Below are 23,776 nucleotides of genomic sequence, written 5' to 3' on the forward strand. Positions count from 1 at the left end.
ATGAGAAAACTTTTATCCGATGGGGTGTGCAGGACAGGACTATTTCGCAAAGCAGCCTCACTCTGATTCCACCCATCAACCAACTCATCCAACGCTCCTTATACTGGTTTTGTGCTTAACAAGGGGCCTTCTAATTCTGATTTACTGCCCCTGCTTCATTTATTAAGTACCTGCTATGTGCCAGGCACTGTTCCAGGTTCTGGATTCACAATCCTGAACAAGGCAGTAGACTAACATTCTTGTGGCAAAGATCCATACTAAGCATACAGATAAATATATAATACAACATCGTAGTGATAAAGGCTTTGAGACAGATAAAGCAAGGGTGAAGGAGGTGCTATTTATTTATTTATTTATTATTCATGAGAGACACACAGAAAGAGGCAGAGACACACAGACAGAGGGAGAAGCAGGTTCTGACAGGGAGCCAGATGCAGGAGTCGATCCTGGAATCCCAGGATCACACCCCGAGCTGAAGGCAGACTCTCAACCACTGAGCCACCCAGGTGTCCCAGGAGGTGCTATTTAGATAGCTATAGGCTTTTGCTCACATTTTACTCCTCCGAATGGACGTCTGGGGAGAGAACATTCCAGGGAAATTCAAAGGCCCCAAGGAGATACTATGCCTGGCATGTTGGGGAGAAAGCTTATGTGGCTAGATTACTAGTGTGTGCAGTTTGAGAGGCAGCTGGAGCCACCACGGGAACTGGGAGCTTTTTCTGAGAGGAGACACCATGGAGGATTTTAAACTGAGGGTTAACATCATCAGATCCATGTTGACGGTGCCGTGTGGAGAACTGTCTCTGGAGGCACAAACTAGGAGCAAAAGCCTAGTCAGGAGACCCTGATAACAGTCTAGAAGAGGTGATAGTGGCGTTAACTAGGGTGGTAGCAGTTGAGGTTCTGAGAAGTTGTGACCCTCAATCTATATTTTCAAAATGGAACAGAAAAGTTTGGATGTACAGAGAAAGAAGAATCAAGGATGATTCTTGAGTTTTTCACTCAGCATCTGAATGAATCAGACTCTTTCACTATGATGGGAAAACCCATAGGAAAAGCACATTTTAAGAGGTACAGATTAAGAGTTCCGTTTTGAACATGTTAAGCTTCGAGTGCCTACTAGATGTGCAAGTGGAGGTGTTGAGAAGGCGTTTGGGTTAACAAGTCAACAAGTTGAGCATCCAACTCAAGAACCTATAAAAGAGAAGGCACCTGGGTGGCTCAGTCACTTAAGCATCTGACTTTAGCTCAGGTCATGATTTCAGGGTCCTGAGATAGAGCCCCATGTCAGGCTCTGCACTCAGCAGGGAGTCTACTTGTCCCTCAGCCCCTACCCCTGCCTGTGCTCATTCTCTCTCTCTCTCTCTCTCTCTCTCTCTCTCTCTCTCTCTCTCAAATAAATAAATCAATAAATAAAATCTTAGAAGAGAAGTTATAAAAGAAACAGCGGAGTAAACCTGGAGAAAATAGAAGAAAAATAAAGATGAGTAGAAATTGATGAAACAGAAATAAATGATAGGATTGAGAACATCAAAAGCTGATTCTTTGAAAAGCTGAAAAACAAAAGCCAGTCGTTTAACAACCAAAATATAAAGAGAGGCAAGACAAATTATATTAGAAATGAAAAATGGACATAATCACAGATACAATAGATCACACAATAGATAGTAGATAAAACATACTTTTTTAAAAGGATATTATGAGCAACTATATGTCAGAAAAATGGAAAATATAAGCAAAATGAATAAATTCCTAGAAAAGCACAGCTTACCAAAACTGACCCTAGAAACATAAAACCGGGCAGCCCGAGTGGCTCAGTGGTTTAGCACTGCGTTCAGCCCAGGGCGTGATCCTGGAGACCCGGGATCGAATCCCATGTCGGGCTCCCTGCATGGAGCCTGCTTCTCCCTCGGCCTGTGTGTCTGCCTCTCTCTTTGCCTTTGTGTCTCTCATGAATAAATAAATAAAATTTTAAAAAAGAAACATGAAACCTGGATAGACCCCTTATAACCACAAACAAATTGACTATGTATTTTAAAAATCTATCCCATGCCAAAATAAAAAGTTCAGAGAGCTTTACAGATGAATTCTACCAAATTAGGTTTTTTTAAATTATTTTTAAAGGATTTTATTTATTTACTCATGAGACACACACACACAGAGAGAGAGAGAGAGAGAGAGAGAGAGAGAGAGAGAGAAGCAGGCTCCACGCAGGGACCCTGACGTGGGACTCAATCTGGGACTCCAGGATCACGCCCTGGGCCAAAGGCAAACACTCAACCGCTGAGCCACCCGGGTGTCCCAAATTCTACTAAATTATTAATGAATGGTTAATTCCAACCACATACAGAAAAAAAACCTCTCCAAACTTATTTTACAAAACTAATATTACTACTATGATGAGCCAATGGAAATGTGTCATTGGATAGGTAAATAGATGTAAAATTCTAGACAAACTGAATCCAGCAGAGTATAATGATACATCATAACCAAGTTGAAATTTATACTAAGAATGCAAGGATAGTTTGAAATTAGAAAATCAACCTTACCAGATTTAAGGAGAACAAATGATAGGATTATTTCAATAGATGCAGGAAAAATGTTTAATAAGATACAACACCTACTTATGAGAAAAACGACTTAGAGAGCTATGAATAGTAGGGAGCTTCCTTAATCCAATCAAAGGTATCTATTTAAAAACTTAGAGCAGGGGGACACCTGGGTGGCTCAGCGGTTTGGCGCCTGCCTTCAGCCCAGGGCGTGGTTCTGGAGACCCGGGATCGAGTCCCTTGTCAGGCTCCCTGCATGGAGCCTGCTTCTCTCTCTCTGCCTCTCTCTCTGTATCTCTCATTAATAAAAAAAAATAAATAAAATCTAAATTAAAAAAAAAAAAACCTTAGAGCAGGGGATCCCTGGTGGCTCAGCAGTTTAGTGCTGCCTTCAGCCCAGGGAGTGATCCTGGAGACCCGGGATCGAGTCCCCCATCGGGCTCCCTGAGTGGAGCCTGCTTCTCCCTCTGCCTGTGTCTCTGCCTCTCTCTCCCTCTTTCTGTGTCTCTCATGAATAAATAAATAAATAAAATCTTTTAAAAAATAAAAACTTAGAGCAAACATCATATTTAATGGTGTTAAGTGGTAACAAAGCAAGAAACAGAACAAGATCTATAGTGCAGCATCAGCATCATTCATATAAAATGAAACACGTGCATCCTCCTCCAATCATCTTTTAAATGTCATCCTTGGAATTTCACCATGAGGAGAAAGACTCATTAAACCTAGTAGAGAAAGACCAATTTCCTGGTTTTTAGGATACAGACATATAGATACATCTAGTAATAAAAAGCTGGAAATGTAATTTAAAAAAGGATTCAACTCACTCTGGCTACAGAAATTGTAAAATGGCTGGGAGTAAACCTAAGAAATGCCAAAATCCTATATTTAAAAAACTACAAAACCACTGAAAAACATAAAAGAAGACCTTAAAAAAAAAGGAACTACCACATTCCTGGAAGGAAAGAGTTACATAGTAAAGTTGTCAATTCTTCACAAATTAATCTGGAAATTTTTTTCCCCTGAGTCAAGACCGAGGAGTTTTTGTGGACTGTAACAATTTAATCTAGATTGAGAAGAGTAACTGTACAAGATTAGAAGTCAAGACATTTTTGAAAGAGAAAACCAATTTAAAAAAAAACAATGAGGAGGGTCTTACTGAATTCCTTAGTTTGAATAAACAGGGCTTAAATAATATAATTTCACTTTTGCCATTGAAAAGTAGAAAAATATACTAAGGTTTGGGACGCCTGGGTGGCTCAGCGGTTGGACGTCTGCCTTCATGCTCAGGGTGTGATCCTGGAGTTCTGGGATCAAGTCCCACGTCGGGCTCCCTGCATGGAGCCTGCTTCTCCCTCTGCCTGTGTCTCTGCCTCTCTCTGTGTGTGTCCCTCATGAATAAATAAATACAATCTTTAAAAAAAAAGACAAGAAAAATATACTAAATTTTAAAGTATTCACTAGTAAAATTAAAAATGTGTCATTTTAAAAAATGAGCTATAATATTTTTTAAACGGGCCCCCTTAAAATTTGGGCTGTAGAAGACAAAAACCAGGAAAATATAGTATGAATAGCAATTGACAGAAAACCAACAACTGGAAGGTTTTTATCAATATGACAGACAGAGCACCAACTCCTACTCCATCTGTCTAAAAATCTCTTGGACTGATAGGAATATATATATTTTTAGAAAAGCACATCCAAAATGACAATGGAAAATGAGAAAGGCAAAACAGTCGGTCCAGAGTTGTAGAACTAGCATCTCTGATGGTAACAAAAAAAATCAAAATCATAAATTTGTTTCAAGCACTACGGAACATTTCCTAAAGTGACTTATGAATTAGACACCTCAAAAAAAGTCTCAGTAAATTCCAAAATGTTGAAATCATGCAGTCCAGTCTCTGGCAACAATACAATAAAATTCAAACTTAGGAACAAAAGAATGGGCAAAAGTAAAAGAAAACAAAACAAAAAGGCACTCTCCACTTGGAAGTTTTAAAACAGATTTCAAAATAACTCTCTGGAAAAAAAATAACTCTCTGGTTAAAAAGGAAACAAAAGCTAAAATAATAAACTCTTCAGAAATGACGAAGTGACCTATGCTGTGTGGCCAAAGTAGTCATCTAGAAAAAGTAATGACCCTAACTACATGTACTAAAAAAAGGAAAATAGAGAAGAAATGAATTAATTCTGATTCATCATGCTCACTCTTGTGCGTGCACACACACAGAGTTTTCCTTCTTTTTAAAGATTGATTTATTTTAGAAAGAGAGTGACAAGAGTGACAGAGAACATGAGTGAGGGGAGGGGTAGAGGGTGAGACACAGAGAGAGAGAGAGTGAGAGAGAGAGAGAGATATTGAGAATATAGAGCAGACTCCACCCTGAGCACGGGCCGACACAGGGCTCCATCTCACAACCCTGAGATGTGACCTGAGCCAAAACCAACACTTGGATCCTCAATCTACTGAGCCACCCAGGTGCTGCAGAGTTTTCCTTCTTTATCCATAGAAACTTACTACAAGAACAGTATTGAGGAACAGAAAGAAACCCATCAAAGTAAAGAAAATGTGGTGAAAATGGGAGGTTATCCTCAAACGACAGATTTTAACATTTTTTTGTAAAGCAGGTAGGAAGTAGTTGAATAAAATAGGTGGGAAAAAAATCTAGTCTGGAACATTTGATAAGGGAACTACAGACGAAATAGGAGTTAGTTTGTCAGATATAAAGACCAGCGAGTAGGCTCGGAATCAGCAGGCATGTGGTGGAAGGCAATAGAACTAGATGGGACCGAACACATGGGGATTAACTGAAGACCCCAATACAGAATGACAGCACCAGTTGGAACCTCCTCTTCTCTGCCAGATAGCTGAGCGGGCAGCTGGTGCAGGCCTGAAGGAAAAACACCTGACAGTTCTCTAAAGAAATGGAATAAAATGTCTGTAGAGAGCTAGAGCTTCCAGCATGGATGTTGGCAGCTCCTGAACAATTTTCTCCTCGTTTTAGCATTTGCAGGATGTGAACTCTGCTCTTTAGCTCCCCACCCTACATATAAGAGTCATACCAGGAAAACAGACCTAATTGCCCTAAAGCAGATTAAATCTACAATAGCTATCCAGCCCTTCTTTATTAAATATAAACCACTAAGGTTCATCAGAAATTTGAAGAAGGTCTTCGATATTAAAAACAACCAACTATAACCTACAGGAGAAAATGAACTTGGAGGAATCCTAGGAAATGCAGGGAACATACGGGAAGAAAATACTAATTTAATTAGCATATTCAGAGAACCAAAAGAAAATATTGTATCCACAAAACAAGAATAGAATATTATGTAAAAGGAGTGGAGAACAAGAAAGCATTATTGGAAATTAAATGTGGTTATTGAAGTTCAAATTTCAATAGAAATATTGAAAGGCAAAACCGAAGAAGTATGCTAAGAAATAGAACAAAACAATATAGACAAAAAATATGAGAGGAAATGTAAGGACTGGGAAGAACAATCTAGGAAGTCCAGCAAGCAACTAACAAGAGTTTTTGAAAGTTAAAAATGAGAAAAAATGAACAGGAATCAGAATAAGTAGCATCAGACTTTATAACAACACTGGATGATAAAAGATGATAGGGCAACAATTTTATTCTAGTTTTTTAAAGATTTTATTTATTTATTCATAAGAGACACAGAGAGAGAGAGAGAGAGGCAGAGGGAGAAGCAGGCTCCACACAGGGAGCCCGATGTGGGACTCGATCCTGGAACCCCAGGATCACACCCTGGGCCAAAGGCAGGCGCTAAACCACTGAGCCACCCAGGGATCCCAGGCAACAATTTTAAAAAGAGAAGACGGCAGGGCACCTGGGTGGCTCAGTCAGCTAAGTGTTTGCCTTCACCTCAGGTTGTGATCCCAGGGTCCTAGGATCAAGCCCTGAGATGGCTCCCTGCTCAGCGGGGGCGTCTGATTTTCCCTCTCCCTCTGCCTCTCCTCCCTGCTTGTGCTCTCTCTCTCTCTCTCTGTCTCAAATAAATAAATAAAAATCTTTTTTTTTTTATTCATGAGAGACAGAGAGAGAGGCAGAGCCACAGGCAGAGAGAGAAGCAGGCTCCATGCAGGGAGCCCGATATGGGACTCAATCCCAGGACTCTGGGATCATGCCCTGAGCCAGAGGCAGATGGTCAACCACTGAGCCACCCAGGCATCCCATAAAATCCTAATAAAAGATAATAGGGTGATAATTTCAAAATTCCAGGAGAAAATCATTTTCAATTCAGATTCTATACCAGCCAAAATATCCATCAAGTGTAACAATGGAATTAAAATATTTTTAGATATGCAAGAGCTAAGAAAATTTACCTCTCAAATATACTTTCTTAGGAAGCTACTTGAGGATGTTCTCCAGCAAGATGAGGGTGTAAGCCAAGAAAAAGGAGAACGTGGGATCCACAAAACAGTGGATCTGATCCAGGAGTGCAGTGATAGGAAATACCAAGGATGCCAACTGGGCAGAAGGCCTGACTGGCAATCAGTGCAGATTGAAGTAGGAGAATGGCAGGCTCTGGGAGAGAGGACTCCAAGAATTCAAAAAAGAAAGGGCGTGTGTATGTGGACTCAAAATATAAGAGGGTGCAATTGGGAGTTCAAAGAAAATTGAATGTGATGATGGTTAATTAGTACAAGAAAATAGGGAAAAGCACCTAGAAATAGGGGGGAAAAAAAGAACTGATGAGGAATTTATGATCAAAATAAGAAAGAATAAAAAAAATAAGAAAAAATATAATTTTACCAATTGATGGTGCATAAGAGAAGTCAATCCACTGAACCTTCATGCTGAAACGACTCTCTTTCCCAATGGCCCAGGGTTCATCAAATTTGACTTATATGAAGGAAATGTAATGCTAGCATGTATCTTCCTGACCTGGCATCGAAAAATATTAATATAAACATCATAACCTACATTTGTGTCTTTGGTTTTCAACTTGTAGAAAACTTATTTGTATGCACAAAACATGGAAGGGTAGGTTTACATTGCGGATGGGATGCAGCCCTCTTCTCCGTATATATAGTGAGGGGTAAACTCAGCAGGCCTGGGTGCTCCTGAGGGTGATCTTGGGGACCCCTGCCACACCATAGTTGATATTCATGCTGTTATCTTTAGTTATTTATAATCATAAACAGTACACTCGAACCTCTTTTTCTATTAGTTTCTTTAAAAAAAAAAAAGATTTTATTTATTCATTTGAGAGAGAGAGCACAAGCAGGGCAGAAGGAGAGTGTTAGCAGACCCCATTGAGCAGGGAGCCCAAGGTGGGGCTCGGTCTCAGAACCCCCAGCTCATCACCTGAGCCGAAGGCAGATGCTTAACCCATTGAGCCATCCAGGCGCCCCTAACCTGCAATAGTAATGTATCTTTGACCACTCGATAGCAGCCCCACTTGGCTTCTGAACTGTTAGTGTTAACATTTACATCTCATCCTGATAAAGAGGAAAAGATAAACTCTAAGAAGTGAGAGAGTGGAGGAAAGGGGAACGGAAACACGGGAGTTTGAAGGGTCCCCGTGGGTGACATCCATTTCTTCCCCACCTGGGTGTCATAGAACTTGACAGTATGATTCCAGGGTTCATCAGAGTAAATATACAAGACATACGGGTAAATATGCAAAATCCACCAAGTGTGCAAGGTACAAGCAGACAACATAGAAGAAACTAAAAGAAGAAGAAGAAGAAGAAGAAGAAGAAGAAGAAGAAGAAGAAGAAGAAGAAGAAGAAGAAGAAAAGGAAGAAGAAGAAGAAGAAGAAACTGTGGGCTCAAGGCAACACTGCCTTGCCACGCGTCCAGACGCTGTGACATGGCACTGATGAGAAGAACTGAGCTTTGGTGCCCTAAGAGGCAAGTGATCAGTGGAACTGAGGATAGCCCTGAGGGGACCCAGACGCAGGATAGATCCCCCTTCTGCCCTGTTTGTAGATCCCTTCTTAGATTCCGGCTCCCCTTCTTCTTTTTTTTCAGAAAGGGAGGGCGCGGGGGCAGCGGGAAATGGAGAGACAGGGCGACTCGAGCAGGCTCCACGTCCAGTGTAGAGCCCAAAACGGGGCTCGTTCTCAGGACCCCGAGATCATGAGCTGGGCTGAGCTCAAGAATCCACGCTTAACCCATTGAACCACCCAGGTGCCCCGGGGCTCCCCCTCTTCTTGTGTGATTCAGGAAGGAATCCTGCTGTTTGAAACTGTGGTGGGGACGCCTGGGGGGCTCAGCGGTTGAGCGGCTGCCTTTGGCCCAGGGCGTGATCCTGGAGTCCAGGGATCGAGTCCCACGTCGGGCTCCCCGCATGAAGCCTGCTCCTCCCTCTGCCGATATCTCTGCCTGTGTGTGTGTGTGTGTGTGTGTGTGTGTGTGTGTGTGTGTCTCATGAATAAATAAATAAAATCTAAAAAAAGAAAAAAAGTTTTAAAAAATAAATTTAGAAAGAAAGAAAGAAAGAAAGAAGAAAGAAAGAAAGAAAGAAAGAAAGAAAGAAAGAAAGAAAGAAAGAAAGAAAGAAAGAAAGAAACTGTGGTGGCCGGTGACCTAGTTCTAGCCAGTGCTAAGTTCAGGGATGTCCTCCAGGGGCTTCTGGGAAGCAACAGCCCTTCTGTTCCTCCCGGACTGGATTGGGTGTGAGGTGACATGGGAAGCAGTGGCTCAATCAGGCACCAGGGATCTCTGTATGAGAACTTTCTCTGTGCTTAAGGGGCCCCCCACCAGAACTACTTTTTCTGTTGCCTGTGTTACAAGTCGCTCGTGACCCTGGGGGGCTTGTGCCCATATCTGTTCTTCCCCAGTGTGGGCTTTTCATTTTGCTATCTTTGGGTTTTTTTCTTTTTTTCCCCTTGCTTAGGTTGGCTTCTGTTTTATCTTTTGGTTTTGTTTTCGGGTTCTCAAAGAATCAGTTTTGAGATGGATTTATTAGTTCTCTGATTTCTCTGTGTTCCAACTCAGTACTTTCTGTTCCCATCATTCCTGTTTCCTAGATATTCTGGAATTTTTTCTTTGACTTCTTTTAACCAGAGATTTTTTTAAGGGAGTTTTAAGTTCTAAAGGTAGGCTCTTGGTTTGTTTTCCATTTCAGTTGTCAACATTCTATTCCAAGAATGTTTTCTGTATTCTTTTCTATTTTTTTGAAATTTCTTCGCAGCTCTTTTTGGCTTAATATTTGGTCAGTGGTTATCTCTCACTTCGCTCTGCCATGATGCCGGCATGGGCTGTTCCTTGTGGTCTCAAACTGGCTATTTTATCCAGTAAGGTCCTCCCAGGAAAGCAGGAACTATGTCAACCAAGGGCATTGAATGCCAAGAAAGGGGCATCCAGGGCTACTGGGAGGATGATGTCGAGGCACCTTGGAGATCCGCCCAGGTAGGACATCGCTGCCTCCCCTAAGGCTGGAGCTCCCTCCTTGATTCCAGCCTCAGGGATCCCATTGAGCAATATCTCCTGAGAAGAACAATTTTCATTGAGAGATAAGGAAATTAGCCTGCTTGAACTTCCTCCAACCTCTTCTCTCTCCATCCTTGGTTTCATTCTCTGACTTGTATTTCTATATCCTCGTGGCTCTTTTTCCATTCTCGGTCTTCGTGGATTTAAGGTTCCCTGTTGGTCCTGAGTGCTGCCACTCCGTGTGTCTGGGTTTGCTAGCGTTTGGCATCAAGCAATTTGGCATGGGTTTCAAATAATCACTCATTTACAAAATGGGATGATTCCACCTGAACCGGTTACTGAAGATCCCCCTTGGCCTCCCTATACCCCACGGGCCTCCCACTCCAAGCCATGGCTCACTGGTTTGTCCCTTAGATGTGCCAATTCGTTTGAGCAGCCTGTGCCCTGGCCAAACTCTTCAGAGACGTGTCTGCTCTCAGCTGCCTCCTTTCTACTTCAATGCAAAAAGCAATATTGGTGTGTGACAAAGGAGAATTCAAAGAATATTAAATGGCACCCAAAAATATCTGCTCGTGTCAATAGGGAGAACACTTTGCAATAAAGACGTCGCTGTAATGAGTCTTCACAAACAGAGCAGTATTTCATGAAAGCAGTGGGAGCACAATTTGCTGGAAATATGTGAAGAAAGGGGCAGACATACAAGAGTCAGGTGCAACCACAAGAGAAGATGGAGGAGAGGCTAAGAAAAACAAAGTTTATTGCACTCCTAGGTGTTAGAGACCAGACACACATCATGGGGTGGGGGGGGCACGTGGGGATGCCCCAGGGTGATCAGGAGGTGGGCGACAGGAGTGAGAGGAAGGTTTAGGCCAGAGGCTTTACTGGAGTTTCCATAAGAAAGGCAAGGCAGGAGGCAGGACAGGGTAAACAGTTTAGGGCTGACTACTTTAAATCATCTCAGCGGGCTTCGGGCTATGGGGGCGTCTCTAGTGGCCTGCCACCTGATCCTGGGATGGTTAAGGCAGAGGAGTATTGCCTCCTGTGCTGTGGGGGCCAGCTAGAGGAGGTCTTGAAACGGATTGATTAGTTTGCATATCAAAGACATGCTCCTGGCTAGAGCCACGTCAAAGAATCGGCTCTGGGCGGGGCAGTCTCTCCCCAGCCAGAAAGGTTTTGTTTTTGTTTTCTGTTTTTTTTTTTTCATTTTTTTTTTTTACAGCGTGAAAACATCATAATACACAGCAAATGTAAAAATCTTTACAATCTAGTTGGCTAAAGCTATAATCTGTGACTTTTTTTTTAAAGATTTTATTTATTTATTCATGAAAGACACAGAGAGGAAAAGGCAGAGACACAGGCAGAGGGAGAAGCAGGCCCCATGCAGGGAGCCCGACGCGGGACTCGATCCGGGGACCCCAGGATCCCGCCCTGAGCCAGGGGCAGGTGCTCAACCGCTGAGACCCCCGGGTGTCCCGACGGTGGTTTCTAAACTACGTATCAAACTATGTGCCACACCTAAAACAGCAGCGGTGCTGTCCCGCTCTGGGCCTCGGCTCTGCTCCCCTTGTGGGTACCCACGTCTGCCCAGGGTTACGGGTTCTAGAGCTGTGCTAGCTTTTGTCTCCTCCGCTGAAAGGTGGGCACCGTGAGGACAGGGGGCCTTGTTCTCGGACCTATCCTGGGCCACAGGCAGCCCTCATATATCAGTGGACCTGACAGAGAAATCCTCGAAACACACCTGCACGTCTATCACCTTCGCTATCAGTGTCAAGAAGGGAAGGCGTCTGTGTCAGATTTCTTCACCAGCTCCATTCTGGAATGATGCCCAGTGGGAGGGCTGCAAGTGTAGACAGGTTGACAGGGAAGGCTCACTTTGTATAAATGCATGACAAAGCTGATGGAGTGATGGGGCCGCCTGGGTGGCTCAGTCGGTTAAGCGGCTGCCTCTCAGCTTCGGCTCAGGTCATGGTCATGATCATGATCCCGACCTCACCCTGAGGTTGTGAGATCAAGCTCCGCATCGGGCTCCGCCTCGGCGAGGACCCTGCTTGAGATCCTGTCTTCCTCTCCCTCTGGCCCTCCCACTCATGTGTGCTCTCTCTCTCTTTCTCTCTCTCAAATAAATAAACGAATCTTTAAAATAAAAACAACTCTTGAGTGATGGGTAAGGAGAGGTCAACCTCATCACTTCACAAGTCAAAGTCTCCTCAGAGACGACAAGCTGGACAGAGTTTCTGGGCCAGGGTCTGGCCTCAGCTTCCCTGGGAGTTCCCTTCCCAGGAAGGCAGTGGGCAAGGTCATGAGTGACTACTGGGAAACGGGGCTCCCCAGATGGGCATCTGGCACAGGGGGGATGGGGACCAAGGACTGCACCTGTCTGTCTTTTTTTGCTTTTCGAAGATTTTATTGATTTCTTTAAAAAGGGGGAGGGCAGCCCAAGTGGCTCAGTGGTTTAGCACCGCCTTCAGCCCGGGGTGTGATCCTGGAGACCCGGGATTAAGTCCCGCGTTGGGCTCCCTGCGTGGGGCCTGCTTCTCCCTCCACCTGTGTCTCTGTCTCTCGCTGTGTGTCTCTCAGAAATTCCTTTTTTTTTTTTTTAAATTTTATTTATTTATTCCTGAGAGACACAGAGTGAGAGGCAGAGATGTGGGACCCCGGGATCACGACCTGAGCCAAAGGCAGACGCTCAACTGCTCAGCCACCCGGGTGGCTCATAAAAGACCTGTCTGTCGGGGATCCCCGGGTGGCCCAGCGGTTTAGCACCTGCCTTTGGCCCAGGGCATGATCTTGGGGACCCGGGATGGAGTCCCACTTCAGGGTCCCTGCAGGGAACCTGCTTCTCCCTCTGCCTGTGTCTCTGCCTCTCTCTGTGTGTGTCTCTCATTAATAAATTTTTAAAAATCTTTAAAAAAAGAGACCTGTCTGCCTTTTATGCCACACTTTTCCGACCTAGACTGGCTGCCCCCAAAGCTGGAACCTGGGGTGAGGCCGCACCCTCCCTCTGAGACCCCTTTCCTTCTCTCCTGTTGGAACTTGTGTCGCTGTAGCCTTTGTCCTTTTCTGTCTTGTTTACCCCCACAGTTTTTTGAGGGGTAGGCATATTCTCTTGCAGTTCCCTGAAAAAGAGCATGCAGGAGACGAATTTTTGAAAACTTGCATGTCAGACAAGGTCTGTATTGTACCTTTAGACATGAGTGACAATTCGGCTACGTATAGAATTCTACGTTGGTAATGATTTTCCTCCAGCACCTGGAAGCACGTACCTTGGAGAGGGTCTCCCTTGACCCAGGTGCTGGGCAGTCAGTGGGCCTTTTCAATCTGGCAGCTTCCATCTTTCAGTTCTAGAAGTGGCCAGAAGCTCGGTCTCACCCCGATTGTCTACAGAGGACACTTCTAACGCCCTAGCTGGGGGCCCGGATCTGGGTGCAGAGGAAGGGATGTCCGTGCTGAGCACACAGGCCGGAGACACCCATGGAGTCTTCCCATTCCAGATAGCATCTCAGTGCCCTTGCCAGGTGCAACAAGGCAAATGTCCTTCAGAGGATGAATGGGACGCAACTTGAGGTACATCCATGAGAGGGGATGCCCCCCAAGGAGAGCCTCGGAGTCATCCTGCTGAGTGAAAGAAGCCAGACAGAAAAAGAGTCTACGCTGCATGATTCCGTTTATATAAAGCCCTAGAAAAGGCAAATGAATGTGTAGTGATAGAATGCGGATGAATGTTGCCTGAGGATCAGACTGGTGGGAGGACTTACAGAGGGGCACAAAGGCTCTTTTGGGGTGACGGCTATGATCATGATCTTGATTGTGGTGCTTTTATAGGAGTATACGCATGTCAAAATGTGCCAAATTGTATACTTTCTTTTTTTTAAGTTGTATTTATTTATTCATGAGAGATACACAGAGAGAGGCAGAGACACAGGCAGAGGGAGAGGCAGGCTCCATGCAGGGAGCCCAACACGGGACTCGATCCAGGGATCCCGGGATCATGATCTGAGCCAAAGGCAGATGCTCAACCGCTGAGCCACCAAGGCGTCCCTAAATACTTTATTTTCTTTCTTAAAAAAAAAAAAGATTTTATTAATTTATTCCTGAGAGACACAGAGAGAGAGGCAGAGACCCAGGCAGAGGGAGAAGCAGGCTCCATGCGGGGAGCCTGAAGTGGGACTCGATCCCAGACCTCCAGGATCACGCCCCAGGCTGAAGGCGGCACTAAACCGCTGAGCCACCGGGGCTGCCCGAATACTTTATTTTCTATCATTTTTTTATGTGGGGCTTGAACTCGCAACCCTGAGATCAAGACCTGAGCTGAGATCAGGAGTCAGATGCCTAACTGACTGTGCCCCCCCAAATCGTATACCTTAAACAGAACACTTGGGTGTATGCAAGTTATATCTGAATAAAGCTGTTTGAGGGGCACCTGGGTGGCTCAGTCTGTTGAGCACCTGGCTCTTTGATTTCGGTTCAGGTCACGATCTCAGGGGTGAGGGATGGAGCCCCGTGTAGGGCTCCGCACTCATTGGGGAGCCTGCTTAAGATTCTCTCTCCATCTCCCGCTGGCCTTCCCCCCTCCCTCTCTCTAAAATAAATAAATAAATAAATAAATAAATAAATAAATAAATAAATAAATCTGTTTCAAAAAGCTGTTTGAAATAAAGGGCATCAAATATATTGTGCAGTTTATTTTTCTTTAAATTTATTTATTCATGAGAGACACACAGAGAGAGGCAGAGACACAGGCAGAGGGAGAAGCAGGCTCCATGCAGGGAGCCCGACGTGGGACTCGATCCCAGGATGTGGGGAATCACGCCCCGCGCCAAAGGCAGATGCTCAACCGCTGAGCCACGCAGATGCTCAACCGCTGCGCCACCCAGGGATCCCGTCCTATTGTGCAGTTTAAAGGGCAGTTCTCAAATAAGCGGCCTTGTGGCCACATTGCAGCTCGACAAATCGCCTTTGCCTGGTGCCCTTCCTCACCTGCCGGCTATCGCTCCGGCCTTCACTGCGGTCATCGTCCTCTCCTCGTTTTTTCTTGGGAATTTTACTACCTGAAGAAGCTTTCCCCAACGAGAGCTTAGTCTGGCCTATTTGGAACTTTCTATGGATTGAAAAATGCGGTATAAGTTTGTGTCTTTTTTTTTTTTTACTAACCATTATATTTATGTCATTAAATATAGCTACAGTTAATTCGTTTGTATTCCTGTAGGTTATTTCAACATCTGAATATAACACAGCATATTTATCCATTCTGGTATTGGGGAGTGTTTGGGGGTTTCCAGAGTTGGGTTTTTTTTGTTTTTTTTTGTTTTTTTTTTGTTATTGCGGAGAGCCAAACATCCTGCCACGAACATTCTTCTTGGAGCCTGTGTGCACGTGCACATGCCATCCACCCGGGAGTGAAACCGCTGGGGCATGCGATACGTGTGTGTTCAATCTGAGTAGATAATGCCAACCGATTTCTTAAAGTGATTGCACCACGTTACAGTTCCACCAGCAACGTCTGAGCACACGTTACCTCACACCCTTGCCAACATTCGGTACCCGCGGAGCTGGGATTTTTGATCCTTGCCTATCTGGTAGGTGTGTAGTGGTGTATTGCTGTGTGTTAATTTTCCACTTCCCTGATTACTGTTGTGCTTGGCACCTTTCATGGCCCATGAAAAGTTCCGCTTTTGGAAGGTACCCATTCAAGTCTCTTGCCCATTTTTCTATGGAGTGGTTGGGCCTTTTCTTATTAAATTGGAATTCTTTGTATATTCTCTATATGAGACCTTGGTCAAATACACGTGCAATAGTCATCTCACTATGTAGCTTTTCGCTCCCTTTCTGATGTTTTCGATGAATCCAAATACTTGATCTTTTTTTTTCTTTTTTCTTTTTTAAAGATTTTATTTATTTATTCAGGAGAGACAGAGAGAGAAAGAGGCAGAGACACAGGCAGAGGGAGAAGCAGGCTCCGTACAAGGAGCCCGACGTGGGACTCGATCCTGGGGCTCCAGGATCAGGCCCTGGGCTGAAGGCGGCGCTAAACCGCTGAGCCACCCGGGCTGCCCTTTTTTTCTTCTTTTTAAAAAAAATTTTATTTATTTATTTTTTCAAATACTTGATCTTAACGTACATCAGTTTTCAATCTTCTCCTTTGTGGTTAGTGCTTTTGTAATGTTGTGTACAAGTCCCTGCTTACTCCTAGCAGTGAAGGTATTCTCATATATTTTTTTCTAAAAGAGCTATGGGTTTGCCCTTCATACTTGTTTCTAATCTATGTGAAATTGATTTTTATACATGGTGCGATGTAGAGGTCCAGTTTCATTTCAACCTCCATATGAATGCGATTGTCCTGGCACAGTTCGTTAAAGGGTTCATCCTCACCCCACAGCCCTCAGTGCCGCCTGAGTCCTGTATCAAGCCCACATAAGAAAGAGTCCTAAAAAGAAAGAAAGAAAGAAAGAAAGAAAGAAAGAAAGAAAGAAAGAAAGAAAAAAAGAAAGAGTCCTATTTCTAGGCTCTCGATTCAGCCCAATTGGTCTGTTTGTCTGCCCTGCACTCAAACCGGACGGCGCTAAGTTCCATAGCTCTAGAATTTGCTCCAAATCCAGAACGGCAAGTCTTTCCCCTGCCCTCTTCTATTCTTGGGGCTATGCATTTCCGCATAAATTTTATAATCAGCTGGTCCTACTATGATCTTGATACGTATTGCACTGAGTCTGTGAATCAATTTGGGGAAACTTGACACCTTTACAGTACTGAGACGTCCAATCTGGACATGTGTCTATCTCATTTATTTAGGTCTCCCTTAACGTCTCTCATTAAAGTTTTATAATCATCTCCTCCACAAACGGCCTGCAAATCTTTTATGAATGTATTCCTCGGTATTTTGTGTTTTTTAAAACGCTATTGCAAAAAATAAATAAATAAAATAAAATGCTATTGCAAATGGTATATTAATTTTTAAACTTTCACTTTTGAAAAAAAACTTTCACTTTTGAACTGTTCGCTGCTGATAGAAATAGAAGTAACTTTTATATATGGATTTTATATCTAGCAACCTTGTTAAATTCTCTTAATAGCTATCATAATTTATCTCTAGATTCTCTGGTATGTCATAATACACATCAAATCACCTGTGAATAGTGACAGTCTTTTCTTGCCTTTAGCTTTTACTTATTTTTCTTGCCCCACTGCATGAACTGGGACCAACATTACGATGTTGACCAAAGTGGTGATGATAATGAATATCCTTTTCTTATTTCTGATATCAAGGGAAAGTTTTCAGTATTTTACCATTAAGTGTAGTGGTGGCTATAATTATTGTTAGAAGGCTTTTGTTAAGGAAGCTCACTTTAATTCCCAGTTTCCTCAGTTTTCTTTTTAATAATGAACAAATGTTGAACTTTATCAAATACCTTTTCTGCACCTATTGTGACGAGTATGTAATTTTTTTCTTTAGCATGGTAATGTGGCTAATTACAATAAATTATTTTCTATTGTTAAACCAACTTTGCACTCCTAAGATAAATGCAACTTGGTCACTATGTATTATCATCTTTATATATGGCTAATATTTTGCTTAGCAGTTTTGCAACTGTGCTCATAAATGAACTTGGCCACTAATTTTCTTTCTTATAATGTCCTTGACAGGTTTTGGAGTCAAGGTTATGTTTGCCTTCTAACAAAAGTATATCTTCCTTTTTTAAAAAAAATATTTTATTTATTTATTCACGAGAGACACACAGAGAGACGCAGAGACATAGGCAGAGAGAGAAGCAGCTCGATGTGGGACTCGATCCCAGGACCCTGGGATCACGACCTGAGCTGAAGGCAGATGCTCAACCACTGAGCCACCCAGGCATCCAAAGTATATCTTCTTTTGTTATTCTCTGGGAGAATGTGTATAAAACTAGAACCATTTATCCTTGAATACTTGGTAGATCTTGCTGATTAAGTCATCTGGGCCTGGAATTTGCTATAGGAGGATATTTAATTACTGATAAAAATATTTTATGATTATATGACTATTTAGGGTTTCTGTCTTTTCTTCGTGTGCATGTACATATTTCATTTTATTGTAACTAGGCAACTTGTACGTTTTAACGTTTAAAACTGATCATCATCTTTCCTTTCCAGCGAAACAAAAAGAAAAATTAAAAACAAACAGGAACAAAACTACAATAGAGGATATCAATGCCAAGTAAGATAGTACAGGTTTTGCTGCTTCTCCCATTGAGTGGCAGGGCTCAAGTCATCATTAGAAGAGAATTTTATTTATTTCTTTTTAAGTTTTTATTTAAATTCTAGTTAGTTCACATATAGTGTGGTTTTGGTTTCAGGAGTAGAATTGAGTGGCTCATCACTTACATACGACACCCAGTGCTCATCATAACGGGGGCCCTCGTTAATACCCATCCCCCATCTAGCCCATCCCCCACGCACCTTCTTCCATCAGTCCTCAGTTTCTTCTCTATCCATAAGAGTCTCTCATGGTTTGCCTCCCTCTCTTTTTTTTCCCTTCCCCTATGTTCACCTGTTTTCTTTTCTTTCTTTTTTAAGATTTTATTTTTATTTATTCATGAGAGACAGAGAGAGAGAGGCAGAGGCACAGGCAGAGGGAGAAGTAGGCTCCATGCAGGGAGCCTGACGTGGGACTCGATCCCAGGTCTCTAGGATCACACCCCGGCTGAGGGCAGCGCCAAACTGCTGGGCCACTAGGGCTGCCCATGTTCACTTGTTTTCTTTCTTTCTATATTTTTATTTATTTATTTATTTATTTATTTATTTATTTATTTATTTATTAGAGAGAGAGCACACATGAGCTGGGTGGGCAGAGAGCAGAGGGAAAGGGACAAGCAGACTCCCTGCTGAGTGCAGAGCCCATCACAGGACCTGTCCTACTCCGAGATCATGACCTGAGCTGAAATCTAGAGTTAGATGCTCAACTTCTCAACCGGCTGAGCCATGTAGGTGCCCCGCATCTGTTTTGTTTCTTAAGAGAAAATTTTATTTTCTTGGGGCAAGCCGGGTAGCTCAGCAGTTTAACACCGCCTTCAGCCCAGGGCGTGATCCTGGAGACCTGTGATCGAGCCCCACATCGGGCTCCCTGCATGGAGCCTGCTTCTCCCTCTGCCTGTGTCTCTGCATCTCTCTCTCTCTCTCTCTCTCTCTGTATCTCATAAATAAATAAAATCTTAAAAAAATTTTTTAAAGTGTCATCTTCATGATGCCTGGGTGGCTCAGTGGTTGAGCGTCTGCCTTTGGCTCAGGTCGTGATCCCGGGGTCCTGGGATCGAGTCCCGCATCGGGCTCCCTGCAGGGAACCTGCTTCTCCCTCTGCCTGTGTCTCCGCCTCCATCTCTGTGTCTCTCATGAATAAATACATGTAATCTTTAAAAGAAATTAAAAAAAATAAGTGTCCTCTTCAACTGCAAGGATGTCTGTTAAAGATCACAATTAAACATGCCAGAGGAGAAGCCATGTTGTCAAAATGCCCACTTAGCCCATGCAAACATCTCAAGCCCACTCTTTTTTTTTTTTATTATTTGAGAGAGAGAGAGAGCGCGCACAAGCAGGGGCAGGGGCAGAGGGAGAGGGAGAAGCAGGCTCCCCATAGAGCAGGGAGCCCGATGGGTGGCTTGATTCCAGGAACCTGGGATCATGACCTGAGCCGAAGGCAGGCACTTCACCGGCTGAGCCACCCCAGGTGCCCCTCTGCTGATGTTCTATAACTGCATTATTAAGGTTCTTTTTCTTTTTTTAAACAAGAGAAAGTACACAGATGATAATGTTGGTAAATGTTAAGTGTCCATATTCACACAGAGACACAGTGTAATCTCTGAGCCCAATATCCAGAAAAAAGAAGAAAACAGTTAAAATTCTAGGCAGTACTACACAGGGCCTCGCACCCCCCTGCTTCTGGCAGAACTAAGGGAACAAAAGATTTTTCTTCTTTCCCACAGAGCATAGTGGTGTTGATTCCATAAAGTTTTTGTTGAGACATGAAGGATTAAAAATGAATTTGGAAACAGAAAGTGGTTGAGATTCTTTACCCACTGTATTCTATTCAAGGTGTTACCCCCCAAAATAACTTGAGAACCATGATATAGAGAAGAAAAGAGACTTCAGGGGCACCTGGGTACCTCCTCAGTTGGTTAAGTGTCTGCCTTCGGCTCAGGTCATGATCCCAGGGTTCTGGGATCGAGGCCCACGTCGGGCTCCCTGCTCAGCAGAGAGTCTGCTTCTCCCTCTCCCTCTACCTGCCTCTCCCCCTGCTTGTGCGCGCTCTCTCTCAAATAAATAAATAAATAAATAAATAAATAAATAAATAAATACTTTTTAAAAAGAGGAAAAGAGAGTTCAAAAAACATGGCAAATGAGTACAAGAGGAGAGGGGAAAAAAGACTGCAACTTGCTCCCAGGGACTGGAGAACATTAAAAAAGGAAGGTTGGAATCCACCAGTGATCCATTACTCAGCTTCTCCTTCCTCCTCCTCTACTCTCCCCCCCCCCATCACCATCTTCATCTTCTTAACTGTCCTCATCTCCTTCATCAATATCTCCCAATCCTTCGTCTTCATCATCCTCTTCTTGTCCTTCCCCTGCTTCATCATCCACATTGGGAACCATTGGGAACCAAGCAGTGCTGTCATGGATTTCGCCAAATGTCGTCTTTAATGACCTCTCCTAACTCATTGGCATCTGCATCAGAATGGTCAGGAAACCAGGTGAAGAAGCTCTCTGGTGCCTCATGCAGTCTCTTCCTAGTGGGTTTTTTTTAAAGATTGTATTTATTTATTCATGATAGACAGAGAGAGAGGCAGAGACACAGGCAGAGGGAGAAGCAGGCTCCACGCTGGGAGCCCGACGTGGGACTCGATCCCAGGACCCCAGGGTCACGCCCCGAGTCAAAGGCAACCGCTCAACCACTGAGCCACTCAGATGCCCCTTCCTGGTGGCTTTATTCTGCTTTTGACTTGAATGTTTCTCATCAAATCCCTTCCAGATTTCCATTTGATTTCAGTGGACTTTGAAGATGGATCACCTCTTTTATTCAGATCAAATCCTTCGGCGGGAACATTATTTTCGAACTAAGGGTTTTCATCAACATAAAAAAAAGAAATCTCTTCTGTGCCCTGATTTAATATCTTCAAATTTGGTCACTTTGGCTCTTGGCAAATAATACAGCACCTCTTCATCGTCCTCCCCAGGCAGTGCAGCCCCTTGTGGATGGCTGACAAATGTTGTTACCCCTAAATTTGGAATTTTGGCAATAAAGTCTGACCTCTTCTGAGAAAAGGGTTGGTGGAAGTTTGTTTTATTTCTGTTCTACTTTCAAGATCTCGTCACTGGTTTGTTCATTAGGTCTGTCTATTTCCTTTTGGACTTCATCAATCTACTCAATTGCTTCTTGCTGTTCTTTTCCTCCCTTCGGCGAGGGCTGAGAGGCTGCCGTCTCCTCCGGCTTGGGGGCAAGAGGCAATCTAGATTTCTTCATTTGAGGCGGGAGCCAAGACTGGCGTTTGGGGGCCGTGCTGTGAGGAAAGCCCATGAACCAAGGGCAGATGCACCCCTGGAAGGAGCTCTGATTACTCTCTGCCTTTTCTTTTTCTAGAAATGTGTTCATTTCAACAGCATTCTCCAGTGTATTGGCATAAAATCATTCACAATACCCATTATTTGAAAATATTACTGCACCCGTGGTTGGGAGCCACTTTCCATGCATGATATGGGTCATTGGTGCCTTTCCTCTTGGCTTGATGAGGTAGGTCAATGCTATGATCCTGCCCGGGAAGCTTCCACGTCAGCCAGGCAGATCTGCTTGGCCCCCTGCTCTCTCGATGGTGTCACCACACTGGTGACAATGGTCTACATTGGTGTCTGAAGTGGGAATGACACAAAGGCCCCATCTACAAGGGGGTAAACTTTATTCCAAACTTAAGAAAAAGGGGCTTTTCTCACAAGCCAAACAGGACTTTTTCGGGAGAAAAACCTGGACTCTCTTCCACTGTGTTCCCGATCGAAGCTCCAAACCATATTGCTCGTTAGTTCTAATTAAGATTGCCACATCTGGTGTTTCTTGGAGATGTACCTGGGTCAACATGACCCGGGTGTCACCCACACAAGTCATAAAGACATAGCAGATTTTTACCCCTGGGGAAAATAACATGCTTTACACCTGCTGAAGAAATGTGTCCAAGGATCCCCGGGTGGCTCAGCGGTTGAGCACCTGCCTTGGGCCCGGGGCGTGATGCTGGAGACTCAGGATCGAGTCCCACATCGGGCTTCCTGCATGGAGCCTGCTTCTCCCTCTGCCTGTGTCTCTGTCTCTCTCTCTCTGTGTCTCTCATAAATAAACAAATAAAATCTTAAAAAAAAAAGAAAAAAAGAAACGTGTGCAAACCCTCCTGTTTCTGTGCAGCCTGTCCCTGGGAGCTGCACCTTCTCAGGCTGGCTGCCTGCCTGCACTTGGGCACGTGCCTGTCATATCTCTAGCTAACACTGTGGCTTTCACCGTTTGGAGGTCTCCTCTGTGGTAACTCACCTCAAGGTAGCTGCCATCGGAGCAGGGCCCGGACCCTCGGGACGCCGCAGCAGTGCGCTGTGCAGCTCGCGGAGTCTCTAGTCCTCCTCCCCAAGAGGGCGGCTACTGGCGGGGATGGAGCTCTGGCTGCAGTGCTGGAGCTGGCTTCTGGGTTCTTGTGTGTCAACGTCTGGTGGCCACTTGAGGTTTCTGATCCGTCTTGCTTAGTTTCTCTTGTCTTTCCTGGTGAGAGCCTGAAAGTCCTGTTTCCGAGAATTGGGCCTGTGTTCCAGGATACACTACTGACCAGGCCCCTAGAGCATCTTTGTCTTCCAGTTTAGAAACCGCAAGCCTCGGTGGGCTGTCCCGTCCCCCAGATCGTCCCCCAGATCGAAGTGTTCTTTCAGTGCTTGCAGTCTGGGGCCAGAGTCCTTGTGCCCAAGGGCTAGTGCTTTCTGCCTGGGCCAGCCCCAGCCCAGTAGCCGCCCCCCTGTCCCCCCAGAAGCCAGGGCTCTGTTTACACTTAGCTTCTAGCTAGCTGCAGAACTGGTTCCGCCTGTTTCCTGTGGTCTTAGCCCACACTCTGCTCTGTGGAGCCCAGGGTATCGGGCACGCTGCAAGTCTGTGTCTTTTAAGGAAAGATACACACAAGTAGCTGGAGAAATGAGACAGGTGCACAAGCGAGGGGCCCTCCTGAGAATGGCCTCCTGGAGAAGAGTTGGGCTCCTGGGGCACCTGTGACATCTGAAGCGCGGCTGTCGCGGGTCTGAGTCTTGCACTGGGAGGGAAACAAGTGGAGGCCCAGCCAGTTCACGAGCCCAGCCTCTACCCAAGCTCCCTGAGGCTGGTTCTGACTGCCTTTTCTTTATTTCTCCCCATCGGAACAACCAGAGGAATTTCGGGAAAATACAACAGTGGGCTAAGGCAAGACGGCCGGAGAAGCTGTGGGCACCAGTGTGACGCTGGAACCTGCCCACTGATTCCTAGCTTGTGCTCAGTGCCCTCCAACGAGGTCCCTGCCCATCTGCACCCAGACGTTCCTGAGCTTTCGGGCTCAGCGCTCCAGGGAGACACTGAAACTTGGTACCCAACGAAGATCCCCGATTCAGGCACAGCCACAGTGGGGGGACTTCTGTCCCCACAGGAGGCCTCCTTGACAGTCTCCATCGTGGGGGGGAGTTTGAGAAGATTCTTTGGTGGGGATGAAGGCGGGCCTTTGCCTTTTCCTCTTTATGCATGTCAGTGGGAGGAATTTGTTGTTGTTGTTGTTTTTTTTTAAGATTTTATTTATTTTTTCATGAGACACAAAG

General features: G+C 44.5%; 1 protein-coding gene and 1 pseudogene across 1 annotated transcript in view; both read right to left on the reverse strand.

The window, feature by feature from the left end:
• Positions 1-22,916, reverse strand: part of MECP2 (methyl-CpG binding protein 2) — an 86,648-nt gene extending 63,732 nt beyond the window's left edge. Inside the window, exon 1 of the mRNA XM_072743608.1 lies at positions 22,488-22,916. The gene's annotated coding sequence lies outside the window, so the exon portion shown is untranslated. The remainder of the gene's footprint in view (positions 1-22,487) is intronic.
• Positions 13,357-23,633, reverse strand: LOC112911494 (protein SET-like; annotated as a pseudogene).
• Positions 23,634-23,776: the final 143 nt, after the last annotated feature.

The sequence above is a fragment of the Vulpes vulpes genome, chromosome X (assembly GCF_048418805.1).
Source record: "Vulpes vulpes isolate BD-2025 chromosome X, VulVul3, whole genome shotgun sequence".
Lineage (NCBI taxonomy): Eukaryota > Metazoa > Chordata > Mammalia > Carnivora > Canidae > Vulpes > Vulpes vulpes.